A 25,118-nucleotide genomic window follows, 5' to 3' on the forward strand; every position below is an offset into this window, starting at 1 on the left:
TAGGTGCAATATTGAAAAAAAAAATTTTTTTTAGAATAACCAGCACTTTCCCACTGAACTTAATACTTGTCCCACTGAACTTAGTATTTTGGATACATATATTCTGCATTCAGCAGCAGAAAAGATTTGGTTACATTAACTCAGGTGACACCAGATCCTAAGGACCATTCAGGCACAATTTAAGTAAATTAAAACAGTCTGAGGAATCAAGCAAAACTTCATCAAGATAAACTACTAGAAAGCAAGCTTTTGCCAGCGCAGGCAGCACTACAATTGTAAGCAATTGATTGGAACTATGATTGTCCTAATCAACAAAGTTACTCGGGTTTATCTGACCTTTAATTTGTTGAGCTAAATTGAAATAAGTCTGATTTAAGTCAAAATAAGAATTCACACGGCCCTTTGCAGCAAATTAAACCCAGCTAAACCAATGTAAGCTTTGTATGTAGACAAGCCCTAAGGCAGCAAAATGTCCAACAGCAGTGACAAAGTGCTTGATGGTTGTCAGGGAACATGTGTTTTTACTTTCATTGTGGCAGGAAACACCATAGGGTCAAGGCTGCAAACCACTGTTTATATTGTTCTTTCTTCTACTTACTTATTATATAACCAATTTGCAGTGTCCCATTATGTGCTACATGGGGTGCCTTTAAAATTATATATTACAAGCATATTTTTAAAATAAATAGTACCCACAAATTTTATTAATACTGGGAATGGGAGAGCTTATTTATAACTGGTGTTGTGCTAGATTTTATTGGATCTACACTTCAAGTATGACACCTGTTAAAAAGACAAGTCCAGAGGCAGGACAACATTTTGACCTTTGTACAGCTCTGAATGGGGTGGGAAAGTAACCCTTTCAGTGTCTTGCTTTGGGACTGTGATGGAAATGTCATAGTTGACCAAATGTTAGCCTTTATGCATTCTCTTGTCTTCCCCTTCCTTCTGCCGTTACTTCATTCTCCATTGTTTTTCGTTTTCTTTTTTTTCGCTGTTTTCCTCTCATTCTCTTTATATACCATCTTGACTCTGCTTCCTCTTCCTTTTCCTTGAGACATCCTATTCATTTGATGCAGGGTCCATATGACAGTCCTTTTCTTTTATGCTGTCTAACCATATTCCTCCCACTTCACACAGTGGCTCATTTCTCATTAACCAGTCATGCTCGTCAACATGGGACCACCAGTTAGCTGAGCTGTTTTCTAGGACTTGTTCTATCTCACCCCGAGTGAGCAAAAGTCACTTTAAGCAGTGTCATTCCACTTGAATTTGGCCATGCATACTGAAGGTTTCTTACTGATGTATCAGGCACACATCGTGGCTGCAGATTTTGTAGACAAAACGCAGTGGAGGTTATCTGTCAGGACTTCGGTAAAGTGTGTGTGTGGTGCCGAGTGAAAAAGGATTAGTTAAGTTGAAAAAATGGGGATTAGTGCAGGAATTGTAAAGTGTGAAAAACAGCCAAAAGAAAAGTGGAATAAATTTTTCAATCTGCTTTGCTACACAGTCACACAGTTCTGGCAAAAGGGAAGGGATACATAGGAACAGGAATGAAAGCCAGAGGTCAGTGAAGGTCAGTTCTGCTTCTTTAGGTGCTGACTTATGCTGGTAAACTGTACCAAAAATTATGATCTGAACCTGCAACATTCTGTGACCTCCAATAGGACAAGTATGTTTCTTAGGCCTAAGGTACTAAGGTATTTCCAGCAGAAGTACAGAAGTATATTTGCCAATATGAGAGACATTCAAAACACCTATTTCCTCTAAAATGCTGTATATACTTCCACTCATACGTATTCAGGAAAGATTAATTAAAACCAGAACTTGTCCAGAAAAAGATGACTGAGCTGATTGGGAAAATAGAAATGGAAAATTTACTTATTGCAAGAAGTTAAAGGATTGTTAGTTAAAGGTTATTGGCCCAACCAAATAACTGTTGAAGTCTATGATTTTTCTCTAAAAGCGCAAGAAGGAGGTAAATTCAGGAGATTTTTAAGATCTCTTTTAGTGACGCAGACTGTGTTGATACAGGAACTGTCAGTTACCTCACCCAAACTGGAAATAAGAGGAAGAATTATTACTGCCAGAGGAATGAGTTTCCAGAACACTCTTCCAGTAGCAGTACTATGGGTGAAAATAAACAAAATCAACCCCAAATCTTTACATGAGGTTTAGGTGGTCTTTATATAAGGCTTAATATTTTAAGAAAAGGGATTGTATGGTGTGGTTGCTTTCAGTGGTACGAGACTATAGGGAATGACCCAGGAAGTCCTTGCAGTCGTTTTGTAATATAAGGTGGCAACAAAGAAGTCACAGTGGAACTAAACTTTTTACTTGCAAGGAGGTGAAGCAGTAATAACCTATTTGAGTCAGTTCACCTATATTCAGAATAATACATTGAGGCTATAAAAAGAAAATTACTAAACTCGCTGGTGTATACGCATGAATTGTGCTAACAGACCTGGATATAGAATAATTAGGAAGCGGTGAGTAAAATTTTGCAGCTCTGACTACTGCAATTACCTCAACAATTTCAGGAAAGCATCAACACTAGCAAAGTGCGGATCAGTGCACTTTTCCATCCATTGTCTATCACAACCTTGTATAGGTTCACCAAAAAAAGGAATGGGGTGTAGGGAGGGCAGTGTCTTGAGGTACTGGAAATGTTGCTGCAACCTAAAGAAAGAATGCTTTACATCCCCATGTCCTGCACACTCTTACCCTGCACTGTCAAACATTTTAATACACAAACATTTACATTATGCCTATCTATTATCTTCCTTCCTTTTTGTAAAGAATTCACATTTTTAAACTTCACATATAACGTTCCCTGCCTGAATTTTCGAGAAACACTGCACCAAACTAAAAACTCTGCTTTGCTCTTGATCTTAAAATACTGCCATAGCACTTTAGCAGAAAGGAGAACTACACTTCTTATACGTTTTTCTCCAAAATGTTCTCTTACATCTTTGTAGGACAATTATTTTTTCGTAAGTGATTATAAGCATAAAGGAGCAGCATGGTATTACATATTAACTGGAGAGTAGAATCAAGTCAACTAAAAATACATTGAACTGGAATGGTGAAAAAAATTACAGGCCAAATATTAATCATGCGAGTAATACTGAACATGTGAATTAAGAGCCATTGAAGTGAAACACGCTTAGAGTTGTGAACGTCTCTCCACTGTTGCAGTGGACTGGAGCCCGGATCCTCCGCGAGCTTATACAACTGTGTCAGGCTGAGAGGTAGTGAAAGTCAGGCTTTTCTTCTGTGCCAGTATGTTAGTGAACAAACCAGTGTAGGACACAGTGACAAGTGAGACATATTAACTATTTCCTACTAATTTCCTCAAGTCTGGAAGGAGGTTTGAGACACTGTCCATTCTGTTCACTCGCAAGACCTGGCCCTGTAGTTTGGTGTGCACATTGAAGAAATGGGCACATACTTTTCATTGCAGATCTGTTGCTTCTTTGGAAATTTTGCATGGAAACTCAGTGGAAGCCAGCTGAAAATTTTGCTTTTATTAAACTCAGTTTTCTACAAAGAACAACGAAGAACTGAGGACTTGAACTAAAACTCTTATTTTCCCAGATAATTTACTGAGGGTGCAACTTCTCTGTCACTCTCTTACCTGTCTTTTCCATCCTTCTCTTTTTTTCAGATAGTATCTGGCTACATTTTGTTCTCAAAAACCTCCTCCTTCCCTCAGCAGCTGACCTCCGGGATGCTCCGTGGTTTCACAGGTGGTATGTATGTGCACTGTACCCTCTGTACAGACACCTAGTGCTTAATCCGCTTCTCCACCTCTGATCGATCCACCCCTCCACGTCCCCATCTCTGCCCCCCTCTGCCAATCCCATGCAGTACCTCTCACTTAGCGTACCTTTTCTGTTCATAAAACACGACCATCTTCCACTGGCAAATTCCTTCTCTGTCCTTTCTCCACCACCACGGGTAATTCTGTTGTTCTCCAAACTCATTTGCTCCCTTTTCTCCCCCATACGAATGCTGGTTTTAGGCTGTGCTTGTTCTCATGTTAAATATTTCCAATGACCCGTTTCCCCACCTCAGAGCTTGTTTCCAAAATTCTTCCCAGACTTAGGTCACCTCTAGCCTGAAGATGCTCATATAAATTACCAGCTTTCTAGAAGTTTCTCCTGGGAAATCTTTGGCTTCTCCTTTCCAATCAGTTCAGGGTCTCTCTGTTCCCCATTCCAGCAGACAAAGTTTTCACTACCCTCCTCCCCCTTTTTCCTCACCGAACAGCAGCATCTCGCCACCGTTGTGCCCCTTCTTGAGCCTTCTTGGGTTGTTCATCGCTTTGGTTTCAGGCCTCACCGTCAGGGCCCGGCATTGTTCTGCTGCTGCCTTAATTCGGGATTTGTGTCTTTGCTCCCAGCCCAGCTTTCCTGTAATCGCTTCCTTCCTTCCCTCCTCTCGCTTTCCTCTGAGGGCTTTCATTCATGCTGCCCTTTTTGTTTAAGTCTAAACAACTGCGCCCATCTTGTGAACCAAATCCACTCTGTCTTCATTCAGATCTCCCTGTAAAATGTACTTCTGCCATAAAGTCTGTCCAGCTTGGATTCCTCTGCTGAAATATATCCCATTCCTCTATAATAAAAACAAATCCTGTTTCATAAAAAAACAAAAAGAACTGAGCGAGAGACTGACTATGCAATTAATTTTTGCCAGTTGCTTTCTGCCAAGAGCAACATGCTTGTTCTTATCCCGCGCCTTAGGATTGTCCTCCCCATGTGCCTCCTGTTTGTCCTTTTGTTTTGTTACCGGCTTTTGAGTCCTTCCTGAGGGCTCCTGGCCTGATCCTGTGCTCACATTGGTGTGAAGCGAGAAGTAACTCCGCTGCAGCGAACAGAGCTTTGCCAAGGTGAAATTTCTGTTGAAGGCGAATCAGGCCTTTGTTTTAATATTAGCTAATAAAGCCTGTGCACAGCTCCAGCACAGCACTCTGGTTTTAATTAATAAGATTAGCATATACATCTACATACACTCTTTTTTTCCCTTTGTGGGCTCAGCTACTTTGAAGAAAACCTCTTTGTATGTCTTCCTGGTTATTCTATATCTTGACATTAAAAAACCCCAAACGAATAAAAACCAAAAACCAAAGTAACATCAAACTCCCACGCAAACAAAGGCTTAGCTGCTGCCGGTGGTGGGGAGTGCTGGGAGCAGCCTTTCCCGCCTGCCGAGAGGAGCCGGCTTCCAGCCTGCGCTCCCCGCTGCTGGGGAGCCGTCCAATTCCCAGCCTGCCATCCCTTCCTCCGCCTTTGCACAATCCCACTGCAGTGACTTCCCAGTCCTAATTGGAGCCTCTGGGCATTATTGTATTATTATTATTTAATAAACAGCCACATAAAACACTGGTTGACATTTAAATAAGAGTAAAGAAAGGAAAGCTCTGACTCCTAGACTGTTTTGTTTTCCTGTTGACTTGGGTGGAAGCAGGAGCAGGTTTTCTATACAATACCAACGCTCGCACAATACATGCTTACCTTTAGTATTTTAGAAAAGGCACTGCCAATGTGGGCCCAGTGTGGATGAGAGGGCCAGACCTACTGCAGCTGTCAATCCCTGTTGCAACATAAACTGTAAATATAGAGACGTAACCTGGACATTCCCAAATAAAATGCACTAACGGCTTTTCTTGCCTGAGCTATGACGAGCAAGGATTCAGCATCATTTTCTGCATTGTTACCCCCAGCATGTCCTTTCGAGTGGTTATCTGAAATGCGCAGCCATCAGGATGCTATTAAGAAGAATAAATGGAAGAGAGAGTTTTATTTTTGCATTTGATTGTAAGTTTGAGACATTTCAGAGTGAGAGTTATCATGACAAAAGAAAATGTGGTGTCCTTGAAGTGAATGCAGAGGAGCACAACGCATTCAATAAGGTTTTGAAAGAAAACAAAGAGCTCAAGGCCAGAACTGACTCCTTTAGAAACAAGTGTAAAACGAGACAGGATTCAAAATGCTTAAAATACTTTGGTGACAAGCAACAAAGCAGCGTCTGTTACTAGAATTGATTCAATTAAAGAAAGGGAGAGAAAATCTTGAGAACTTTTTAAAAAGTAGAGATTTGATGTGTGGGGAGTATAAGAACAAAATTCTCTTGGGCCATGACCAGACCCCTGAATCAGCATAACTCTTTTCCTTGAAGAAAGTGAAAACTAGACAAGGGTGAGTACGTACACCCTTATTATCCTTTTTCATTGTGGATCAAAGAGGAGGAATTCTTGGGGCTGCCAGCTCTCCACTTCCCTGCAGTGAGTCTGGAGCGCGGGCTGGGTTTATTTCCCTCAGTTAGGCAATGTCTCTCTAATACTTTAAATGATCAGATCCTATAATGGACTTCTTGTGAGATCTGAATCTTATTTACTGGTTTGTGCGTGGTATAAATGTTTTTAAAGTATTCAGTAGGAGTGAAACATTCTTGCCATTTATAAAAATTATGTACATATATGCTTTAATTCTAGGGAGTTCACCCCTCATTCTTCCCACCATTTCATTACATGTTTGCTCTCCTGTATTATATTAAAAGCTTCATGCAGTGGCTCACTTGCATTTACATATGTGGACTGTAATAATTCTGTGATGTTGCTTGGAACTTCTGTATGAACATGTTATATAGAGTCAATGTGGGCATGACAAATGTATTGCAGATTTTTCGTAGATAAACACAGTCAGTGAATGCAAATATGAGTGAATTTGTGTGCAAGTTTTAATATCTAAGCAGAGCTTATAAGTGCATAACACCTGTAACCACAACTGTCAGTGCAAACAGGGAAACTAGTTTTAAGGCATTTGTGCTGATTTAAAAGTGCTGGACTTTGAAATACTTTGGCTGTAATGGTGGAGATGTATTCATCCTCCGGCAGGTATTTAAGTGCATAAACTCTGTTATTAAAGAATACAAACTTTATTAGCAGCTGATATGCCAAAGTCCTTGTGAAAACAAGTACCAGAATGGTGAGGATTGCCTTATGAAACAACCTGTGGCTTTTGAAGACATTATGGAAATCTTACTGTGAAATGGATTAAAATATGCTGGTTAATGGTCTTAGGGAGATGGGTGTTAAGCATGGAGAATTTTTTTGGAAGGCAAAATGGGAATGTACCAGAAGGGTGCTGGATTTGCATGAGTGGCCGTGTAGCCAGTAATAGGTTTGGTCTACAAGCAGGGAACTTGCTTAGGAAAGACACTGCAGGGGCATACAACGTAAGGAGAAAACTGAATCTGTTTGAATATGGAGTGCAGTAATCTTCCCCTGAAGGGAGACAGAGTGACTGCTTTTTTGTGAGAGTACTGAGACAAGAGTATATTAAATTGTTGCCAAAGATGTACAGAAGTAGTATGTTCTGTAAAGTTTTCTGGTGCATTTTATCAAAACTGTTCATGTTACAAGAAGAAAGAAATACATGCAAGTCCAAGACTTTAATCAACAAAAAGGCAAAATGAACCTCTTTCAGCCTTTTCTTTATTCATTAATAAAAATCTTTGCTTGTTTCTGCATTTGGTGGAGGTAAAGTTGTCCTTAATTGGCCTGCAAATTATTTCCTAGTTAGAGAGTTCAGGTTCAACATGTGAAGGACATTTGTTTGAATTCACTGGAAGTCCACCTGCTCGTTCTAAATAACACCATATTAAGTAGCTGTTGAACTACTATAAGAAAAGTTTTGCGAAGAGAGGAAATGAAATTCTCTCTGTATTTGCATTTCTTTAGAGTTCAGTCTGAGTGGTTTATTCATGGAAAATCAGAAGAAGACAAAATGGCCAGTAGAGTGAAGAAGCTGGGCTGGGAGCATCTGTATCTTCCCAGTTGAAAACTTCGCCTGTTTCTTGCTCCTGCAAAATACCTGGAAACACCAGTAAAAAACAAATTACATTAGTCCCATTGTATTTTAGAAGCTCTTTTGTCTGTAAAACATTAGGATGATGTCAGAGGTTGATTATATGTTAGGTTGTTCCAATAAGAACAATTAATCTGGGGGCAAAAACCAGTGAGGACCCTGTCAGACACTGAACAATGTTTTTGGTTTTCATGCACTGAATCATCAGTGTTTATAGGCCTCCAACATGTAAATCACCCTGAGGTAATCTGGAAGGGAAGGATATGAATAAGCCAATTAAATTGGCAAAGAGCCTAAGGAACACCCTGTTTAAGGATGAAATCACATGCCTGTCCTAGTGCCAGTAGTTTTGGAGAAGGAAATAGAGTTAAAATCTTGGTAGTCCATTTCTTTGCAGAGAGAGATGATTTAGAAGACTTCGGTCTTCTTTTGTATGTGTAAGCTCAGGTGACTGCGATAAGGTAGTAAGTAATGTGTTTTCTGCAAGTAACTTTTATTTTGATGACACAGAAGGATGTCATCCAGGTTGCAGAGGTGTAGGAACTAGTTGCCTCATTTATGGTAATTATTTCGTATTCAGTTTTATGATATGAGCATTCAAAGGACTGAATTGCCCTTTATCTTTCCAAGTACCTCTTTTGTTTTTTTTTTTTTGGAAAGGCACAATTTTCCATCAGGAAGCCTTCTCCACACGACTCAGCAGTTACTAGCATACTTTAAGATGCTCTATATCTAAGTAGGAACAAAAACAACTGCTCTCTTCCTACCATCTGCCAGGCCTGTGCCTTCAAAGGTGTGATGTAACAGGGAAAAAAAGGCAGAGGTGAAGAAAACTTTTCATTGAAAGTTGTGCAGAGGAAAAAGTATTTCCATTCTTAGTTTACTTCTTCACAGTATAAATGGGTTCTTTTTGTGTTTTTAAGAGGCTTGCTGTATTTGCTGGAAGACTAGCTATGTATTTCTGCCATCCTACCCAGATCTTTGAACTCATAGGCCAATTCCAATGGGGAAAGTAGCTAGCTCTCTAGAAGAGACATACCCTGTATATGCCTTCACTGGAGGAAAGGCCCAGGCAGAACTCATGGCTGACACCAGACACTTTACGTAGGAGTGGATCATTATGACCTCTCCAAGTGCAGGAGAAGCTGTAAATGGCATTTGTACATTATTAAGCATGAGAGAATTTAACTGTAAACAGAAATCCATAGAAATCAGAAGTCACCAGTTACACTGCTCACAGAACTACTCATTTAAGGGCATCTTTTGGACATGTTTCGGACACCGTTAAGAGCGGGGGAGATGTAACTTCCCCTCTTTTTCCTCCATGTAGCCCATCATCTTTGGACTTCTAGAATCGTGTTCCTGGTTGAAGGGAAGTAACTTCCTGAAAACAAAAACAGCCAGAAAACAACAGAGACATGGGGTCACTGGAGGCACCACCTAACAGCCCTCTGGGTACCTTGGAAGTAACAGCGTTGGGAGAGCCTAGACACAAATGCACAGACTGGCAAAAGACCCAGGTAAACATAGTTGTTCAAGAATGTTTCGATGCCTCTCACCTAACCCCAGTTATCTGATAGCTCGGCATCTAGCCCACACCAGTCTTTACTCCCTATGGAGACAAAGAGGTACCCTCCAGGAACAATTTGTTCCAGCCCAAAATAGGTATGAAATGGGTGGATGAACCTTTCTTTTTCTGTCTGTCTGCGTTGTGTGCTGAGGAGGCCTGGATGACCATGTGAATTTTTTAGACAGCTAATGTTCAGTGAGATGAATCCCAACCTTAGTGTTCAGCTCCTGTGCAGCCTGATCATGCGTTGCTGGCAGCAGAGCAAACTCCAATTACTAGATGAGGGCTAGAAATTTTGCACTAGAGGGTTAGTTCAAGCATCCCTTTTGATTTGAGCTGGAACTGGAGTTTCACTCAGCCTCTTGGACATGTCTCTGACCCTAACTCACTTTCAAGCATTCAGGCACTGTTCAGAGCAGTGGAAAGAAACAGAAATAGCTGCTTTCACTTCTCCTGCTGGTGTATGAGCCCTGCAGAGAAACAGGAACCAAAGTAAGGTTAAGCAGGGTTTAAAGGAACAAGCTAATATTTGGTAGAGGAAGGGAAAAACACTCTTTAACTTCAGAGCAGTGTACATACAGTGTTGCCATGTCCCCAGGAAAACAAGGGATTCGGAAAATAGTCTAAGGCTAGGCTGCATGAAATAGAGAGCACATGACACAGTATGAGTGCCTTTGTCTCAATAGACAGCGCTCTAGAATCGGTATGACCTTACTCCTGCCCTTGTTAGTCTGAATATGTAGCACAGCTGTAGGACATAGTTCATCATTTATCAAGGGTAAATACAGTTCTGGATGGGAACATGGAGGTGAAAAGTGTTCTGCACACAGCGTTCACTTGCGTGTTGTAACTCGCTGCTCGGAAAAAAACAGAACGCTTTGTCTTCTTGTAACACTGGTGAGCGACTCCTTATCATAACGTTGTGAGAGGTTTCAAGTGCGTTCATGAATAGGAAGATGATTAAGATGACACATCAAGGTTTTCTGAATACTTATTCCTATTCAGCCGCATCCTCATATTTTTCTTAGCTTTCATTCCAAAACAAGGTGTTTCTAATCTCCAGTGTGATTGGTAGACCACATCCTTTCACTCTTGGTGGCCCAGCTTGCTGTGAGACTCAAGCAGAGCAATAGGAAAATGAGTTTAAATGAGGGGCTGTGAGAGCTAAAGCAGCTAATTTAGCTGAAAGGCCCTGCGATGACCTCTGCAAAGGAGGCCTCCATTGCTCTGAGCAGTTACTGTGACAAAACTCAATGCTAAAAATGAAGCAACCTGACTAAAAAGTTTAGTGGGAAAGAGGCTAAATGGGGGATTTAGAGGATCTAGTTTGTAGGGGAGAAAGAGGAAGATGGCTGTGTAGCTGGGGAACAGTTGAAAGTCTTGAACTGAACACATCCATAAATCATCATGCCAGGTAGGGTATTTTCTCTTCCCCTGAGTGTTTCTCAGGCTGGGAGTCTGCTTCGGCCACAGCTGCTTCTCTTCAAGAGTCCATTACAGCCCCGAGACTGGGTTTTGAGCAAGCTGTGGAGAAAAGATGTAATACTTGTCTCTGTCATGCAGCTGAAGAGTTATGTCTGTAGCCTGACTGATGTGCCTTTTTTGAGGAGAGGACTCATATTAATTACCCTACATTTAAGAAAATCTAATTTCAGAGCACAAGGACACAGAGGGAAAAAGGAAGCCTGGTTTTTCCAGTATTCAAGCAATCGTATCAGTGCAGAGATTGGTGTCGTGGGGAGCACCTCTGGGCCTTCTTGCCACAGAGGGCAGGAAAATGACTGAGGCCAATGGCTTCAGTGACAGACAGCAGGGGGGTACAGATGGTATCTTTGGCTGAGGGGGCTGCAAGAGACAGTGCAAGGGCTGAAAGGTTTACCCAGTGTCTCATTGCTTCTAGGGCTGTAAATGAGTGCTGACCATACAGACCAACAGCACAAGTTTCACCACACTTGCAAAGTGAAGTAGCTCTGGTGGTTCCCTTTTCTTCAAACTGTTTTACACTTTCTGCAAAGCCACGTTTGGGGTATGCATGATATGGGCATGCCCAGTTCAGAGGAGGTAGAAGTAGTAGCGGAGGTAGGTTAAGTTTACATTGTAGCCTCATTTTCTTGATTTGACAAGGCAAAGAGAGAAATCCCAGAAGCTATGTATCTTGAGATTTACTCCAAGTCGGTTACAAACAGCAAATGAAAAAACAAAGGTATGCTTCTTGACATCACCACCCTGACCCTCATGATATATAGCCCTTCCTATCTACTTTTTCAGCTCAGCCCCCTGTTCCAACCCCCTTAGCTGAGTAGTCCCAAGGACCCAGTTAACACCTGCTCCTTGCTGTCTGGTGCCCTCTGGTGCTGCAAATAGCTGTCTGGGCTACCTCACATGACACCCTTGTGCAGTTGTGGGAACCAGCCTGTACTCCAACGGGGGACTCATGAACTGGTATCTGCTTTTTCCCCATTGCAGCCTGGCTGTGTCAAGGGCCCTCTGATATGCCATGGAGCAGGTGGGACTGGCCTGGGAGGTAGGAAGAGCTAGTCCTAGCTTCTCTAGTCCTGTTCCAGTCCTTAAAGGGGGAGAGTGGGAAGTGGACAGGCTCTCGCTGGTCTCCCCTCCAAGTGTATCTCCCTTGCTTTACTCCCTCCCTTTCTCCAGCTTTAGCCCTCTAACTTCTATCATCCATACTCTTTTATTACTGTTACCTTCACATAGTTGCACGGTCTCGCTGCAGAAAGCCTTCCTTCCTCCTCCAAGATACAGCTCCTTTTCCCCTAGGACACTATTCCCGCCACACAGAGTCTCTGATCCCTCTCCAGACACCTTATATTGCAGGGCCCATAGCTCAGGAACGCTTATACGTGCTCAGATCCATTGTTCAGAAAACAGGATTACAGTATCTTCGCTGTCCTTCATCTCCCCTCTAATTAATCAATGCTAATTGATTGATTGATGGTGGCTCTCTGGCATAACAATCTCCCAAGTCCAAGAAGCAGCCACATGCCTATCATTCTCACGTATCTACCCAGAGCATACGGAACATATTAACCTCCAGAAATCAGTTAGAGCCTCTTCTAAATTAGTTTGTACGAATTGGCAGGACTCATTTCTCTGGACTAGAAGAAAATTGATGACAGAGGCAGATAGCAATGACAGGCTCACAGGTCGTTCTCTTGGTTTTGGTCCAAGTAGATTTCACCCTCACAGGGAATGAGTGGATCACTCGATGACCACAAACTGCACACTGATGGTAGGTTCTTGCCTGCAAGCCTACTTCCCCATGCCTGATGCCTGTGCCCTGTTCAGTTTAGCACTCCCTTCCTGAGATGGTCAAATGCTGTTCATGATGATGTTGTCGTAGTGCTGCACAAATAGGCAGTAGGTGCCATGCGGTAACAGGGATCAATTTAGAGAGGCTGAGACTGACCAGTCCCTGTTGGTCCCCAGCCTGCTCTGTCTCCATGTGAAACCCCAAGGGACGAAGCCCTTCTTTTCGGCTCCAGCACTTGGCTCAGATTCCTCAGCTTTCTCTCATTAGGCTCTTTTCGGCCAGCTTAGTTGCTGGGCTTTCTGAGTTGTAGGCAGATGACAGTGCTTCCATGCTGTTGGTGCAGCTGGGAATAACTGCTGTAAGGAAGGACCAACTTCACCTACTGTATGGGCTGAAACACGACAAGTTCTTCATTTGCAATCTGATTACCACCAGGAGTCCATTTGGTGTGGACTTTCATGGCAGATTCATGACCTGAGGACCATCAGCCTGACAAACTTCAGTTCTCTGCCTCAGGGAAATTATAGGAAGAAAGCCACAACTTTTTTTGTTGTTGTTTTTTTGACAAATCTCTCTTGGAAACAGCTGAACTGGTTAAACAGAAAGTAAGATATCTGCCTCAAACTCAACCAACCAAACCCCTAAACTTAACGAACAGGCAATGAGCTATAGGCAGGCACTAAGCTTGAAACATGTGAGCTGGAACTGATAAAGGGTTGGCAGAGCTGTAAGCAAACTGAAAATGGGACCTTATAAAGAGAAGTTGGGCAATCTTCAAAAAAGTGGTGCTACCAGTCCTGTCAATGACTACTTAGATATGGCCCTTGCAGATTGCAGATCCCTTGATGCAATGCTCACTGGTGAGTCATTTGGAAGATCACTAATTGAAGGATAGAAAATGGCCTGCTGTGGCCTGCAGCCATTATGAGCTGCACATTTTTTTGAGGGATGTTTGTTGCAATCCCCTCTATTTTCTGCAGATGGGTGTGGCTCTCCCATTCCTGGTAAAGTGACTGGTGCAGCCTTTGGTTGGGAAAATATGGGTGCTGTTGCATGACAAGCTAGACTTCCCCTGGGGGGGAAGTCACCTTCTTCCTCTCACGCACAGCATCAAGGGTGTGACAATTCCCTAAAGCACAACGGAACCGCACAGAAATCTGGCAGCTTTATCCAGTTTGTAGTTATATGTATCTGGCTCATAAAAACATCTGGATCACGTTTCACACTACCTACCTAGCTACATAAACACAACTTGATCCTCTTCTTAGGATCTGAGCCTTATATTCTCAGACTATGCCTCCTTTTCCTTTTTTCATCAGAGGTCTTTTGACGCTCACTCCTTGCATAATTATTTGGGCTTGCGTGAAAGCTGCTGTGTTCAAATTCTTCAGCCTGCAATTAGAAATGACACTGTCACTCTTTGTTCATGTTAAATGCAAAGTTTCTTTGGCTGTGATGCATTACAGTACTCACTCTTCATGCAGGATGGGAGGGACACCCCACTCAGCCCCACGGACGACAGAGCATGGATAGGCAGCAATCCTGCAACTGTGCCTGTGGTGAGTGAGACAACCCCTACACCTTCTTGACTTCTTTTTGCCTTTCTGCTACTCTGCCTTCCCAGATCCACTCGCTTTGCCAGCTGAAGACTGCCTAGTCAGCTCTGCCGGAAGCCTGGGGTTATGGAACAGGAGACAAACTCTGGCATTGTGCTGCAACTATGGAAAGCATGGACTTAATGTTGTGGAGGCTGCAAGGAGGGAGCAGTCTGGTGAGTATTTGCACAGACACTGCATCCAGTCTGGTAGGCAGAAGAAGAAAGGCACCCTCCTTATTTATAGGAAGATGGAGGTTGTTATGCTAGGCCAAACCGATTAAGACTGGTATCCTGCTTCAGACAACGGTGAACACTGGCTGCTAGAGGAAATGCAAGAAATGCTGTAGTAAAACAAATATAAAATCACTCAATGTCCTTCTGATATCTAGGTTACTGGTTAACCATGTCAACAACTAGTGACCAGCATGAGGTGGGAAGGCTTTATGCTGAACTATTCCAGTTGATGTCCTACATGATTCCTCTCACTTGGCTGAAACAAAAATGAAGAAAGAATGATACCCTCCTCATCCTGTTCCTTCTGAAATATATGACAAACCCCGTATTGTTATCAAAGGTGCAGGATGAAACGTGTCATTATCTCACACAGAGCGCAATAAATATCATGACTAAGAGTTAACAGTGCGTCAAAAATGATCATCTCTAAGTCTTCTTAGCAGGCTTTATGTGAACTGAACCAGGTTATCTTCTTCAATGACAATGCAGCAACTACTATATGATCACTTTCTGTCACTGTATACTACAGGTGAAAAATGCAGGTGAACAATATTTTACACACACAGATATGTAACTGATTATATTACAAAGAACAGCAAGAACAAGGCATTTATTTTTCACTTTTAGGAATTTGAATGAGGAGATCTCACTACCCAGAACCAGGATGCATCTTGCTTGGTGAATACAATAACAAATGGGTTCTTCAAATCCCTAATTCACAAGCATTTCAGAGAGAGACAGTTCAGCAGCACAAGAAAGATGTACTATTCCTAGAAATCTCCTGACTCAACTCCTGTCCTGTATCTGTCAGTGATTCAATAGCATGGCAGTTATAACTGAGCACAAACATACTTCTGTTAGCAAACAGGAAGAAGCTGGGCAGAAGCACCAAGATGGAAATGGGCTGTGTGGGTGCTAAAGTGGGTGGTCACACCTGGTCTGGGCTGTGAGATCGGTGATATAGGTAAGATGGTCAGGCTTGCAGAGGGAAAATCTGAGTAGCCTGTCACTGTGTGGTGATAAGAAAGGAGGATGCACAAGGAGGATGATAAGCTTGGCGGGCACTTAACAAGGCAAAAATGAGAGATAACAGTGCTTCATTTCTATTTCTTTAACTAGTAATTTGTTTACCTTTTCCTTTAGATTGAATACTTTGTATAAGAAAGCACTGGCTGCAGCACTTCGACATAGTGTGTAGACTTCTGTAGGTTTACAGACATTGTGTGACATGGTTGGAGAGAGGATGGATTATCAGCAGGTAGCCAGCAGCCTGGGGAGAGTTCTTGAGATTTGTGTGGTTCCATGTGCATCTGCTCAACTCCACCGGGTCTGCTGGAGATTTGGAAAAAAAACAGGACTGTGCTCCGTTTATGAAAGTGATAGTGACATCAGGACAAAAATACATGATCCATGTAGTTCCTGAAGCTGGGGAATGCTCACAGGATATTGCTAGGGCATCAGATAAAGATTCTAACAAGTAGGTGTAAAAATTTCATCACAAGTCTGTCTTTAGGAACCCAAGGAACTGCTCCTATTTTCAAAAGTGTGGAATCACTGACAACTTCAGCTGCTCTCTTCTTCCTGCTCTTATTTTATGAATGGAGTAGGGCTCAGTTGTTCAGGCTTTGTGGGAGTCATTTTCCTCGCCTCAATTCGTAGTATGCATAACAAACTGGTAGGATGGGTCAGCTACTTTTCCTGTGTTTTATTTGAAGTTCTTTAAAATGATCAAATCTCTGCAAATGCATAAGCCATCAAAATATAAATAAATGGAAATGAAAATTTTCTGTTAAATGCCTCTTTCCTCCCCACTCCAACCTCCTGATTGGAGGTTCCTTCCTATCAGTCAGCTCCCTTCACCAACCAGCGTGTGGATACATCCCGCCTGCCTCCCAATGGCTCCCTGGGGAGACAAGTATCTGCCCAAATTATCCTAAAGAGAGATGATGGCTTCACTGGTTAAAATCCTTGGGGTAGTGATGTTACTACTGCAGTCACTACTGCAAGTGATGCTTCGTTTCAAGCGTAGTTCTAAGGGCAAAAAAGGCTCCTCCTGCCAAATTTGGTTAATTTTCCCAGTTGAAATGTTTGTGGATGACTTGCATGTGTGAATAGGTCTTGTCAGTAAGCTGTCTTCCTCAAACAGTCTCAGTTATGTTGGTCTTACTGCCCACTTGTGTTGACAGCTTTTTCAGAGGGAAGAGAGGACATCATGAATGCAGAAGTGCATCTTCATGAGTTAGGTCTTTTTCTTTTTCCCAGCCCATGAAGCTAAAATGGCCCTGCTGTCTTGTTGCTGTAACTTAATTGCATGGATCAGAATTTAATTCACATTAATTTAATTTTCTGGCCCTAAATGTTTGAAGTCTAGAGCTATTCCAGAGAATAATTTTATTTCATAACAGCCTTACTCTTACTGCCATGAATGTTTCTGACCATCTCTATTTTAGCCATGTAGAGGCACATACCCGAGCTATTCTTTGAGTAGTAGAATGGTTTCTGGCAGTCGGTGCTTGGAGACTTTTGGAATAAGATCATTTGTAGCACAGAAACATCAGGAAGGTTGGGAGCCCATCGGGGACCTGATTGCAAGACAGTGTTGTCCTAATTCTTCCATTTTGTAATGTGCGGAGATCCAGTTGTTTGACAACCCCAAATCACATTGAAGCCTTGGGCAATATAACTGATTTCCTGGTGTGCTCAGGGTGATCAGTGTCCTGGACCAGACAGCCCAGGATGTGGCTTTTCTCCCTGTCTGTGCTTTGTAGGGGTGTGGGCTTCAGGGAGCTCCTTCTCTACTACTGGAAGAACCGACTTTGTAAGTTCAAAAGAGGACCTTAGCTTCCAGCCAGATGTGCTGATCTGTGGGGCACGTCTGGGTGTGTGTGGCATGACCACTGACCAGGGGCTGTCATCTATGGGCCTGTGTTTGGAAAAGAGTTGTAGGGGTGCTACCAACAAACAGCTGTTGGGGACAGCCATGTCCGTGCAGTGCTCTTGGGCGTACATCCATTCTCTCTTAAGCAACTGAGCAAGCGCCCAGAAAGACAGACGGATGCTGTACTGCGTACATCACTTCCTAAACATTGCCCTGTCTTTAATCGGCAGCTGCTGTGAACTTTCCTTTCAGCATAAGGCAGCTTTTTCTGAATAAGCAACAACAGCATCTAAAGAAGCAATAGATTTTGAGACAACTGGAGCAATCATACTTTGATCTCTGGCAAAGCCCAGGGGCTTGATTATTATCCAGTGGACGGAGCTGAGATAAATGAGTTTTCAGGAGTAGGGAACTCAAAGAGTTCAGGCTGGAGGTGGATTAGAGTGAAGGGTGAGGGCGTACGCCCTCCTCCCAGGATAACGAAGTCAGTCATCAGCAAGCCACAGGGTCCTCTCGGAGCCCAGCACTTTACTAGGGCTCACATGCATTTTCTAGGAGCAGGCAGGAATGTTTCTTTCCATAGACCTCTGCCATCTCCTTGGAAGCTGATCAAACCCGTTTTATTAAAAACCACCATTTGACTTCTAATGTTTTTATACTGATTAAGAACATTGACTTGGCTGATTGAACAAGGGAACCGATTGTAGCTCAGCTGCTTCATGCTGGAAAAGCTTTGATCGGACTGAGTGGGAGTTTATGTTTAAGGTACTCTATAAAATGAATTTCGGTGATAAGCTTATAAACTGAATTTGAACTTTGCACAGGCTCCAGAGAGAAGGAATAAACAGCTCAATTTATATTCTCTACAGATACACACCAAGATGTCCCTTTAACCTTCAGTTATTTTACCTAGGGGGTCAAACTGTTTCTTAAACTGTTTGAAATTATTTGTCCAGATTAGCTGTCCGTGCTGAAGATGGAGAGCTTTCAGTGTAGCTCCCAAGAGCCCTGAAGCCAACTATAATGAATGAGTTTGGTGTTTTACTCGGAGGAAAAAAAGCTGAATGAGTTACAGAGCTGCCAAATAGCCCCGGTTCATTCACACAAACTTGAGGATAATGTGCTTCTCTTGATCCCAACACGGTATCATTAGAATAACTTATTTCAAGGCCATTCCTGTCTGACATCTTCCCTCCCTCATTACTTATCAGCCTCTATAGTTATACGCAGCAGTGAATTGCAATTAGAAGACACTGGTATCTGACAGGAAACCCTTGGGAGCATGTAGGGTTCATCTCCCCTTTCCGCTGAAGCTGGTGACCAAACTTGCAGGGCATCAGGTGGAAGCAAGGTCAGGTGGTCATCCTATGAAATCCTCCTGTCCAATAGATCTGGGGAGGGTGTACACGCATAGGAGTCAGTCTGAAGAGTTTGGTAACTGGTCAAGTAATTCCTCATCACCAGTGGTGCATGCAGCGTGGATACGAGCACAGCCATCACAGAGTGTCCGAGGCTGCCGCAAACCCCAGGCACGAAGGGATCACTCATCGCAGCAGCGATGGGGTCTTTGCCTGGGAGAGGTTTTCTTTAGACGGTGAGGTTGTAATCTGTCTGAACAGATGTCTAAATATTTTATCAGAGGAGTCATCCAGCTGATGTGTAAGCCTCACAGCCGTAGGAAAGAGAGACTTTTGTTTGTGTTTTCTCAAGGCGGAGGGCTGCAAGTGAGAAACCCAAGGTCTGGCTCTGTGATGGCCTTCTGCATACCTGCGGGCAAGTCACTCCTGCCCTCGTGCTGCTCCTGCAGTCTCCCCATGTCTGCTCCAAAGGGCAATTGCTCAGACCTGGCAGCACCCTGAGCTTCCGCAGTCATTCTCCTTTCCCTGCTTCAAAACAAATCCACTTCATTTATCATAATAAAGGGAACATTTTTTTAAACCTAGATTACAGCCCGTGCCCTGGGTATGTGCATCTGCCTCTTCCCTCCCAGTGACTTCTACCCTGATGCCCAACTCCAGCTAAGTGTAGAGGCCTCAGCAATATCAAAGTTTCATTAAATTTCCATAAAATTGGGAGAGCGAGTAATTCCAATATCACCTCTGCTGAGAGAGAAGTCTTACCAGATGTCAGAGGATCCCAGTGGGGAAGGGGAAAGAGGGACAGAGAGAAAGACATAAGAAACGAGGCTTCACCTGCTTATTCTGTTGCACACATTCATTTTATTTTGAGTTTTCTGTTCGTTTTCTCATTAACTCCTAGTTATCTAAACTTTATTTGGAATTTGAAGTGTAAGTTAGTATACTAGAAACCAAAAATTCCTCCCATTAGCCCTCGGTTGCTCTCAGCAGGGTATCCAGAGAGGACTAGAGCTCACCTGGTGTTGACTTTCCACCCCTGACAGGGGTAGAATATAAGCAGCAAGGACACTGAACATGCCCAGGGAACAGGTCTGCTAGGAGCTGGAGCAGGCCCATTCATCAACCAGTTTCACCATATGCTAAGGGAATGCAATAATATACGTCTAAATTGGAGACAAATTGCAAAGACTAATTTGTGAACCGGGGCCCCATTCCTTGGAGTAAAGGTCTTTTGCTTTGAAACTATCCCCACTGGCTTTGCCTGTATAGAAATAACTATGGGAAAAAGTATCACAAACAATCAGTTTCTGCAAGCCTTCTGAGGGCATTGTTGACTTCTTCACATGCTTCCATTCAGGAATCATAGACTCCCTGAACACTCAGTTTCCACCTGAATAGCTTTACTCTCAGCCTACTCTCTTCATCATACATTATTTTATTCATCTGCCCTGAAACAACAAGGTTTAATTGGCAATCTGGCTCTGATTTACTAATATATCCTTGTGCATGGAAGGAGACCTCAAATTCTATGCACTCATTCTCAATCAACGTCAGCTTGGTATTAACTCAATGTTATTACATTATTGATTTTATTCATCCCAGGAGCTACATCAATTTATCATGGAATTTACACTTCTTTAACAACCAACACAAATCAAGAACATTTGTTAGGCTTGCGATGTAGACTAGAAGGTTTTTGGAATCTGATCCTCATTTTCCTTTACAATTTGTTTAGATTTCCAGTTAATCTGAATTCCTATCTTGCCCCTTTGAACTTTCAACCAACTGTAAATACTTTTGATAAATTTCCGTGCTAAAAACTATATTGGAACATAGTTCTGAAAAAAAAATGAAAACCAACTGCAAAATACCCAGTGCCTTCTGATGTATTGATATAACTGGTTTGGGGAAATAAATGGTCGGGTGCTTTAGGTTACACAGTGGCCACATGTAAACAATAAAATCTGTTTGTAACCTCAGTCATGCATTTGGTTCTGCTATACAGTATAACCATTTGTAGTTTTAACTCATGTCTTGAAGGTGTGTAGCAAATTAAAAACATAGCAAAGAGTTTGTTCTTTCCTATTGCATTTTACTGGCTGACTTATTTGCAACAGATGAAGAAATTCTGGGAAAGTTCATTGTCTGCTTCTGCATTTGTTCAGTCATCCTCTCTGGCTGGACTCTGTGATGGCTGGAGAGATACTGAAAGGATGATGTCAGAAGAGTGGGAAGTGAAAGCTGAAGGGAATTTTAGTCAGATGCTTTGAACTGTTGATTTAAAAAAAAAAAATTGGTTAATGTCTACATAGCTGAAATGCTGATTCTGCATTTGGAAGAAAGGATGTGGGACACCAGAGCAGTCACAGCACTGGCTAGTGTTAACCCTCTAACTTTTTAGAGGGCTAAAGCACCTTTACTATCTTTTTTCACACCACAGAGAAACACACTACTGGTTGGAGTGCAAGATGCAATTGTAAACTTGCTATTCTGTATAGTAATTTTATCACTGCTGCTGTACGTTGATCCCGTTGCTTGCGTCTGTTACCTGTGTACAGTAAAAATAAAACTTTAAGGACATACTGTTGCTTGTTAGGAAAAGGATAGAGACCAGTCAGAAACACAAAGATGGACTTTACTGAAAATAAAAGGACCAATTTAGCTGCATTTAACTTAAAGTGCATGAGTAAGCTAGAAAAGGGAGGATTGCAAAATCTGTGTGTCTGTGGCAATGCCACCCTTCACTGTTACCTAACACGGTTGGGATTACATTGTCAGAACAAACTTTCATCAGTTCTCACAGTTTGGTTATGCGACACTGTTTTGAGTTTAGCATGGAAGTGATGCTTTTATGCAAATTTGTCCCCTCCAGAGTATTGCAAACACTGGCGGAAACTCCATCCAGCCATAGCTTGCCACAAGGTGCCTTGGGAGAGAAGGCCACACGACCCAAAAATATCAAATGACAAATTCAGGAGCTAGAGGATTTGTGCAGACTTTCTTTTTGAAGTCACCAAAGCAGGACTTTCTTGGCCAGATTGCTCAGAAGAGTTTCAGGAACATACAGTACCAGCAGTTCCCACATCAACATCCTTCTGTTTGGGGTCTCATCGTTCCACATGGTGGTGAAAGATGGATAACTAGGTATCTGAGTGCTTGTGAGGTTTGAAATAGAAGCATGCAGGAGGCAGGGAAGAGAAGAACAAGAACTTCCTTTGGATTTGCCTGGGTAGACAAATGTTTCTATTATGTTTTTACTACTCTGATAACACAGCCTAGTGTGTCATCTGTGCCAGAAGCCTTATGCATGGGCTATTTGCCTAGTGGCAGCTGCGATGGTCAAAGGGTCGTAGCGAGATGTAACATCTCTTCTCAGGCTGAGCAATACAGCGGGAACCCTCCTCCAGGTCAGACCTGGGATCACTGAAAGGCCAGGGAAGCCATGAACCAGAGCAGCGCTGTGGTGCTGGGGGCAGCAGGAGCAAATGGAGTGACTGTGAAAGGTGTGAGCGATTCTTGCTGTTCCCCCTCTCCTGGCCAGGGGCAGGGGCTGCCTGAGAAGCTGCCGCGGAGCTGTAGCAAAAGGCTCGGGATTCATACAGAGAGACCGCCCAACGCATGGGGTTTGACGGAAGTCGAGATGGTGCCCCAGCTGCTGCTTCAAGTGGCACGGAGGGGTGGCAATTTACCCCTGAGTGTTTCCTCATACATCAGCCAGTGCACAGGTAAGCAAGCTCTGGCCTTTGCCAGCTTCTCACACCAAGCCACAGGAAGCACTGAGCACTTTTATAAACGCATGCTGCAATTCCGCAGGCGCTGGGCAATTGCAGGTGCACAACCACACTGCTATCAGATTAGCTGCTGACTTTATGCTGCCTTTATGCTACCCGTGGGAGGACGTGATGCAGCAGAGAGGCAGAGCGGCACGGGCAAGCAGTGCTTCATCCAGCACCCAGCAGAGTCATACAAAGTTAACTCACCAACGGTTTTAAACAAGTGTGAGTAGCCAGAGCTAATCTATCAAAGCTTTGCACTGTGTGGCATTTGGTTTAGTGCTAGGCACCCTAATGCTGGCTTCAGCGCATTGCTGGATTGCAGCTCTGAGCTGTGGCTTGGCCGGAGTGTTTGGATGGGTTGGTAGAGGTGCTTGGCCATGCGGTGGAGGTTTCGTCACGTTCACGTTCGCTGCCAGCGCTGCAGCAGCGTGTGGGCTTCAGCTGCTGCGGCTACAAGTCACCGAGCCCCACCGGGCCGAGCCCTTGGGCTCTGCAGGGGTGTCTGACTTGCAGCAGCTGTGCTGTGCAACCTTGAACATATTAAAATATCTTTGCTTGTTGCTCAGACTCCCTTGTTTTTCTTTTGCTCACTCTGCGCAGCTTAGTGCCGTCTCAGGAGTCCGTCTCAGCAAAGGTCACCCAAGTCAGGTTTCCACACACAGGGAACACTTTTCTCTCCCTACACTGTAACCATGGTGATTTGTTTTCTTTTAAATTCCTTTCCCTTAGGTTCAATGCTATCTTTAGATGTCATCCTGTTTTGACAAATGTCCCTGTAGTTCCTGATACTATCAGAGAACTGTGGCATGACAAGGACTGGCTTAAGTAACAGCTGCATAACTGTGTCAGGAATGAATGATGCGGCCAGTGCCCTTTCTGGAAACACTCCCATTTTCGGTGATTCTTGCTCCAATGCAGCGTCCGGCAGCCGGTCGTGGCCTGGCTTGCCCGGGTTTTCATCCTTCCTGCTCCCTCAACCTTATGCAAGCACATCGTCACTGCAGAGTTTTGCTAACACTTCGGGCTTCACAGCCCGAGAGACTGGAGAGTTGGAATGTGCAAGGCTGGCAGGGCAGGTAAATGGGAACGGCAAATGGGAACTGAAGCCTGAAATCGTTAACCCTGCTGAGACCTGGGCTCTCGACCCAGCAAAGTCCCAAGGCATGTATTTCCCTGAGGAAGACGGGGCTGGAGTGTGGGCCTGGAAATGCTCTTCCTGACTCGCAGCATGGGCCAGTTGCTGGTAAAATGGGCTTCCAAGCAGAGGCTGTGGAGACTGAGGGCAAGTGACATACTGTCCCCTGAGATTTTGTGGCTGGCACATAGTTTATGTATCTTTGTACTTTAAAAAATAATTAGTGCCTCTGCTGTGTGCTAATATTATGCACAACCTGGGAAATGTGAAATCTAGAGTTTTGTTTTTTTTTTATTCAAAGAGAGCTTTAAATTTGCGGTACCGAAGCAATGCAAACATTTTTTTTTGTTTCTTACAGCATTTTGTGTTAAACCACTGATGCTCTGGATAGTTGCCTGTCTCTCTGCAGGTGTGTGTTTACCAGGGTTAACCCTACTGTACTGCCTTTGCTCATTTCAGAGCCACAGTTTTCCTGATGGTTGTTCCTCAGAGACGCGGGTATGAGCAGGAGACACACCTATTCTCAGGCTTCCTATCTTCTGTTGCTCGGTTGTTGCCAAGGTGAGGCCGTCGTGTGCACCCAGCCGCTACCCGTGCAAATACAGAGACTGCTGCCCCGGAGAGCTGTTTTGCCAGCTAGAGGAGGTGCACGGGGCAGCAGAGGGGCAGCGAGGCTGCAAGCTTCTCCTCTGGCATCTCCGGCTACTTAAGCACCCTATGCTTAAGGGTGCTCAGAAGTGTGACCATTCAAGTTCATACTTCAGGGTCATCAAATCAAAATATTATTGGAAATCTGGCCTAAATTATAGACCATACAGTCTGACATCACCTTCAGCTAAATCGTAAGATGACATTTCCTTCCTATAATGGACTGTATAAACCTCAGCTTAAAATGGCAAACAAAATTAGCCCATCATTACCCAGCTGATTTAATGCCAGTGTGCATTCAGAGGCACAGAGGTGATCTTCAGCATCACACATGATCATTATGTTTCTTTAATTAACTGCATCATACTGCATGTTGGCAAGAAGCCGTAATGATACTTCATCCTTCCATCGACCGAAGAGCAGAAAGTTGCAGGGATAATACTGTCAAGAGACAGACTAGGTCTTGATTTAAGAACTACTCTAAATACCACAAAAAAAAAGCTGTTTTAATAGTTCAATATTATATACTCAAAATGCTTATGCTGTATGTGTGAGAATTCCTTAGTATAAACAGCTGGGACCAAAATCAGTGCTATAGCTGGGTCAAATGTAGCTTTCCGAACAATTTTTTGGATCCAGATAGCTATGAGCCTTGAGTGTTGTATAGGTTGTTGTAGGTAGGAGGTACAAAGTATGATAAAGTTAAGTCCATCATGTTTACTTACAAAAACATACCTGTTTTTTCCTAAGACACAGTGAGAATTCAGGATCTGTCAGGCTTCC

General features: G+C 43.2%; 1 long non-coding RNA gene across 2 annotated transcripts; it reads left to right on the plus strand.

Annotated features, from left to right (window-relative positions):
* The first annotated feature begins 2,993 nt into the window (after positions 1 to 2,993).
* Positions 2,994 to 14,943, plus strand: LOC142080293 (uncharacterized). Of its 2 annotated transcripts, XR_012672948.1 has the most exons (4): positions 2,994 to 3,752; positions 9,202 to 9,391; positions 14,334 to 14,480; positions 14,696 to 14,943. It is a non-coding gene; the product is annotated as an uncharacterized LOC142080293 (long non-coding RNA). The 2 variants fall into 2 exon arrangements; XR_012672947.1 differs by lacking the exon at positions 9,202 to 9,391.
* Positions 14,944 to 25,118: the final 10,175 nt, after the last annotated feature.

Source organism: Calonectris borealis, chromosome 3, assembly GCF_964195595.1.
Source record: "Calonectris borealis chromosome 3, bCalBor7.hap1.2, whole genome shotgun sequence".
NCBI classification, from domain to species: domain Eukaryota; kingdom Metazoa; phylum Chordata; class Aves; order Procellariiformes; family Procellariidae; genus Calonectris; species Calonectris borealis.